The sequence below is a fragment of the Salvelinus sp. IW2-2015 genome, linkage group LG2 (assembly GCF_002910315.2).
Source record: "Salvelinus sp. IW2-2015 linkage group LG2, ASM291031v2, whole genome shotgun sequence".
Classification (NCBI taxonomy): domain Eukaryota; kingdom Metazoa; phylum Chordata; class Actinopteri; order Salmoniformes; family Salmonidae; genus Salvelinus; species Salvelinus sp. IW2-2015.
The window spans coordinates 20,014,075-20,020,074 of NC_036839.1; the positions used below are offsets into that span (position 1 = coordinate 20,014,075).

At 38.6% G+C, this 6,000-nt stretch overlaps 1 long non-coding RNA gene across 1 annotated transcript in view; it reads right to left on the reverse strand.

Annotated features, from left to right (window-relative positions):
• The window catches only part of LOC139029029 (uncharacterized), a 48,112-nt gene extending 44,791 nt beyond the window's left edge, over positions 1-3,321 (reverse strand). Inside the window, exon 1 of the long non-coding RNA XR_011481247.1 lies at positions 3,216-3,321. This is a non-coding gene — a long non-coding RNA (uncharacterized lncRNA). The remainder of the gene's footprint in view (positions 1-3,215) is intronic.
• Positions 3,322-6,000: the final 2,679 nt, after the last annotated feature.

Below are 6,000 nucleotides of genomic sequence, written 5' to 3' on the forward strand. Positions count from 1 at the left end.
CTCACGAGGAGCCCGCCTGTTACGCGAATGCAGTATAAAAAACAATCAGTCAATCAATCATAATCACTAGTTATAAATACACATGGTTGATGATATTACTAGTTTATCTAGCGTGTCCTGCGTTGCATATAATCGATGCAGTGCGCATTCGCGAAAAAGAACTGTCATTGCTCCAACGTGTACCTAACRATAAACATCAATGCCTTTCTTAAAATCAATACACAGAAGTATATATTTTTAAACCTGCATATTTAGCTAAAAGAAATCCAGGTTAGCAGGCAATACTAACCAGGTGAAATTGTGTCACTTCTCTTGCGTTCATTGCACGCAGAGTCAGGGTATATGCAACAGTTTGGCCCGCCTGGCTCATTGCGAACTAATTTGCCAGAATTTTTCATAATTATGACATAACATTGAAGGTTGTGCAATGTAACAGGAATATTTAGACTGATGGATGCCACCCGTTAGACAAAATACGGAACGGTTCCGTATTTCAATGAAAGAATAAATGTTTTGTTTTCGAGATGATATTTTCCGGATTCGACCATATTAATGACCTACGGCTCGTATTTCTGTGTATTATTATGTTTTAATTAAGTATATAATTTGATAGAGCAGTCTGACTGAGCGATGGTGGGCATCAGCAGGCTCGTAAGCGTTCATTCAAACAGCACTTTCGTGCGTTTTGCCAGCAGCTCTGCGGTTTATGAATTCAAGCCTATCAACTCCCGAGATTAGGCTGGTGTAACCGATGTGAAATGGCTAGCTAGTTAGCGGGGTGCGCGCTAATAGCGTTTCAAACGTCACTCGCTCTGAGACTTGGAGTAGTTGTTCCCCTTGCTCTGCATGGGTAACACTGCTTCGAGGGTGGCTGTTGTCGATGTGTTCCTGGTTCGAGCCCAGGTAGTGGCGAGGAGAGGGATGGAAGCTATACTGTTTTACTGGCAATAGTAAAGTGCCTATAAGAACATCTAATAGTCAAAGGTATATGAAATACAAATCGTATAGAGAGAAATAGTCCTATAATTCCTATAATAACTACAACCTAAAACTTCTTACCTGGGAATATTGAAGACTCATGTTAAAAGGAACCACCAGCTTTCATATGTTCTCATGTTCTGAGCAAGGAACTTAAAAGTTAGCTTTCTTACATGGCACATATTGCACTTTTACTTTCTTCTCGAACACTTTGTTTTTACATTATTTAAACCAAATTGAACATGTTTCATTTTATTTGAGGCTAAATTGATTTTATTGGTGTATTATATTAAGTTAAAATAAGTGTTCATTCAGTATTGTTGTAATTGTCATTATTACAAATACAATTATTATTTTTTAATTGGCATCGGCTTTTTTTGGTCCTCCAATAATCAGTATCGGCATTGGAAAATCATAATCGGTCGACCTCTACTATAAAATATGTTTTGTTTTTGGTTACTATATGATTCCATGTGTTAATTCATAGTTATCATGTCTACACTATTATTTTACAATGTAGAAAATAGTAAAAAAATAAAGGAAAACCCTTGAATGAATAGGTGTGTCCAAACTTTTGACTGGTACAGTATATCCATAAAAATTATACCAGCCGATACTTTATTTTGACTGGTTGAGAAGCACTACCTCCCTGTCTGTCTGGTCCCGACACCTTAATCACTATGGGACAGCTGGAGATGGAATTTGAATATTGAAACAATGTTGCAAATGTCAGAGACAGACAGCAAGGTTTATAAAAATCTCCTCTGTTGAAAACTAGATGTTAGTCTAAGAGAAATGTGATATAATGTCTAGATGCTTTTTATAGTGGAGATCAAGTTTAGAACGTGCCTGGTTGGGCTGATGAGATAGTGGATTACGCAGTCTGATGGAACAGAGTAAATAGGCATTTTAACTTCATAGATTTAGCCGGTGGTAACTTGTTGAATAGACACCGGCTGGAATGCAGTTTTAACAAGAATTTAAGCTTTCAACCGATATAAGACACTTGTATGTACCTAAATGTTTAATATCCATAATTGTATGATTATTTGATTGCACGCCCTCCAGTTTCACTCAAAGTTGAGCATTCAGGATTAGACCCACCCGTTGTATAATGTGCTTTATAAACTGGGTGATTTGAGCCCTGAATTCTGATTGGCTGACAGCCGTGGTACATCAGACCATATACCATCAGTATGAAGCATTTATTTATTTTTCTATCTAATTACGTTGGTAACCAGTTTATAATAGCAATAAGACACCTTGGATACCAAGGCTAAGGGCTGTATCAAGGCACTCCGCAGTGCATAAAAACAGCCCTTAGCTGTGGTATAAAATGGTCATATACCACACCCCCTTTGATAAACTAGGCATCTTAGTCTTCAGAATGATAGTTGTATCATGGTATTCTAACTCAATTGGTTAATGCCATGATTAAAACTGGTTTCATGAGAATCACCCAGTCAATGTTGCATGTGCATAAACTCGGCTAGCACCGCAAGCTCTCCGCAAAAACATGAAAGTTACACTTAGCTATCTTTCAACGCAATACAAAATCCAACCTCACAGGCTAGCTTGCGCGAGTCAGTTTCAAAGAGCATGAACTTGTTAAAAATGAACTTTGCTAGCAACTCGACCAAGTCACATCTACCTCGACTGTTTTATTCATTTACAGTATTACTGCATGCAACTAGCTAGCTAGTTAACTAACTCGTTAGGCCATTGTGCACTGACACTAGCAAGAAGAATGTGCAAACTGGTGACTAGCTACCTAACCTAGTCACCTAACGTTACCGCCCCCTTGCCTTAGCGCCACAGAACGCGATTATGGCAGGCCTCACATGGTTAGCGAGCATTTGCTAGCCACATAGCTAGCTAACTACTTCTGTAAAATAACAGTTAAGTTAGCTGACTAAGTTACAAAGGTTAGGCACCAGTTTAACAAAATCCATATATGTATGTATACTTAAAAAAAAAAGAATAATAACGACTATGCTCGCATGACACGTGCTTACAAAAAACTTGTCAGGGAGAATCCCTTGTTTTTATTCGTCAGGTTAGCTAGATAACGTTAGCTATAATTAGCTAGTCTTTCAGCTAGGCCAAAGCTTCGTCAACATTGCCTTTCTCGCCATTGGAAGCCGTTTAGCTAGCTAACTTGGCTGCGCTAATTACGTTCATAGAATATTCAAGAAAATAGTTAACGTTACATTTATAAACCATTAAATTGTCCTTACCGGCTGCGTTAGGTTGTTAGTTAGCGGTGTGTATATTTATGTTTCTATTTCCAGTCAGTCGGCAACATGAGGGGGAGGCAGCGCGTCTGCAACTGACTGACAGATAGGGGGAGGTTGCCTAATCAGACAGACTATGATCCAAATTATTGTTATAGTCAAACAAACCTCTGCCAGAATGTTGAATAACATTTAATTTGAATGTACTCTACCCTACCGGTTGGTATTTCAGGTGGGCAACATTTGAAACAAAATATCCACATGAAAGTATTATTTACCCGACTTTTTAGAGTGCCAGTAGTGCAATTGAAATTTCACCTGGCACATGCGCAAAACCACGTGAACACCTGCAAGACTTCGTTGGTTTGCATTCATTGCGCGCATGTGCTTCTGTCTTGTACACGTACATTAGGTCATGAGCAAATACATCTTGATTGCCATAGACAGATACCTTTTTTTATCGGTTTAAAGGTCCAATGCAGCCGTTTTTTTCTCAATATCAAATAATTGTTCGGTGACAATTAAGTACCTTGCTGTGATTGTTTTCAATTAAAATGGTCAAAAATAAATTTCTCAAGTAAGGATTTTGCTGGGAATGGTCTGAGTGGGGAGGGGAAAACTGAAAACTAGCTGTTATTGGCACAGAGGTTTGGAATTCACTTTTTTATTGGTCTATAAACAATTTTACCGTATGGTGATGTCACCAGGGAGGCCAAAACCATCCCACCAAAAGAGGCTGACATTTCAGGCGGTCTTTTCAAACAGCTCTTACACTATAAGGGCATCATAATTTTCACAATTTCACAGTATTATTTCAACCTCATAGTCTGGAAAAATATATAAAATACAGGAAAGTCACATTTTGACTGCACTGGGCCTTTAATACTACTGTGCTGTGGATATTTTTGTCTCAGATTTCAACCAGCTGAAGGATCAACCCCATGGAAAATCGGCAGAGTACTTTCAAATATAATTGTATTCAACAGCCGGACAGAAAATGGATGTTTAGGTTTCTTTTAAATTTGCCATGATGTACACAATGGAAGGCATTGCCACATTTGGGACTGGTGGGATGCAGAGTGGAACAAATGAATGACACTGAATCTTGTCCTATCACTAACTAGCTAGCTACAAGGTGTGGGGGAAAAAAGAAAACTATTATAAATTGATGCTGTCATGAGAGAAGTCAATTATTTGAAACTTTTTTATTGAAAAAGTAACTAGTCAGTTGCTCTCTGGAATCTATGGAGAGGCAGCCATGCTGAAGTCAGATAGTCATTGTAAGGTGAGTGCAGTCAAGAGCAGGCCGGGGAGAAGATGCCAAGAATTAAAACCATCCAGGTAAAATCTGTGTGTGTGTTTTTCTATCATTTAAATTGTTTTTAAATTACGGATAAAATGTAATGTTTTTCATACAGATAATGAAAAGTATAACGCAGTATTTTGACAGGACAGGTGGTGGCAAGCATTTGGACAATTTGAGAAGAGTACGCATACTTTAATTTCACATATCCTTAGATTACTTCCTTTGTGAAACGCGAAAACTTTTGAAAAACATTTTACATCTGTTCTAGCCAGGGCTGTTTTCAGGGTTACAGATAAAAGACAAGTTTCTTCAAAGTTAGCCTCAGCTGATTCTAATTCCTGTGGGGTTGTAAGTCTGCCCAGGGACACAGTAGGTATCCCAAATGGCACCCTATTCCCTATGCAATAGTTTTGACCGGGGCATTGGTCAAAAGTAAGGTACTATAAAGGGTATAGGGTGCCCTTTGGAACAAACTGAGTTGGTGGATTGAAATCAATTCCCTGGGATGCACAGTCGCTTCTTTGGTTAGGTCAGTCAGTCAATTGAGGGAGCAACATGGGACACAAGGGCCTGCATTCCAATGGTCTTCTTTTTTCCCTGCTGGCTTCTCAGTGCGTTAGTAAAGATCAGGTTAGCTAAAGCCTAGCAAAGGGTATCGATTTGAGGCTGAGCACTCAGACAATGCCCTTCCTTACAGCAAATTTGTTGATGTCCTCTCTGACTTTACCTTCTGAGCCAATAAAATAATCCAATGTTTTATTGAGTGCCTGGATACTAGTGATCTTCAAATGTACAGTATATTCATGATAAACAAGAGCAAATACATAAATAACCCAGCTTTAGAGCACCACTCATTGCTCTTGCCCGTGACTCTTTTCAACCTAAAATGTTCCTCTTCAGACAATGGCACAAGCTCTTCAAACCTCAACATACCCCCAAACAAAGCAATACACAAACAAGTGAACTTTTAAGCACCTTGTTATGTGCTGAATACAGTATGCTCATATTCAATCAACCAGTTTATCCACCCCTCTTTCTCCCCCTCTCTCTCCCTCTTTCCATGTACATAGAAAATGGAAGTACATGGAAGTATTCAGACCCCTCTACTTTTCCCACATTTTGTTACGTTACACTTATTCTAAAATTTACTAAATAATTTTTTCCCCCTCATCAATCTACACACACACTTCCCCACAAGTGTTTATAATTGTTTGCAAATTTATAAAAAAATAAACAGAAATATTACATTTACATACAGTACCAGTCAAAAGTTGACACACCTACTCATTCCATTCTACATTGTAGAATAATAGTGAAGACATCAAAACTATGAAATAACATATGGAATCATGTACTAACCAAAAAAAGTGTTCAACAAATCAAAATATAAGTAGCCACCCTTTGCCTTGATGAGGAACTCTGGAGCTTGTTCCCCGATTGCTCCGCTTGGCCGAGCGGCCAGCTCTAGGAAGAGCCTTGGTG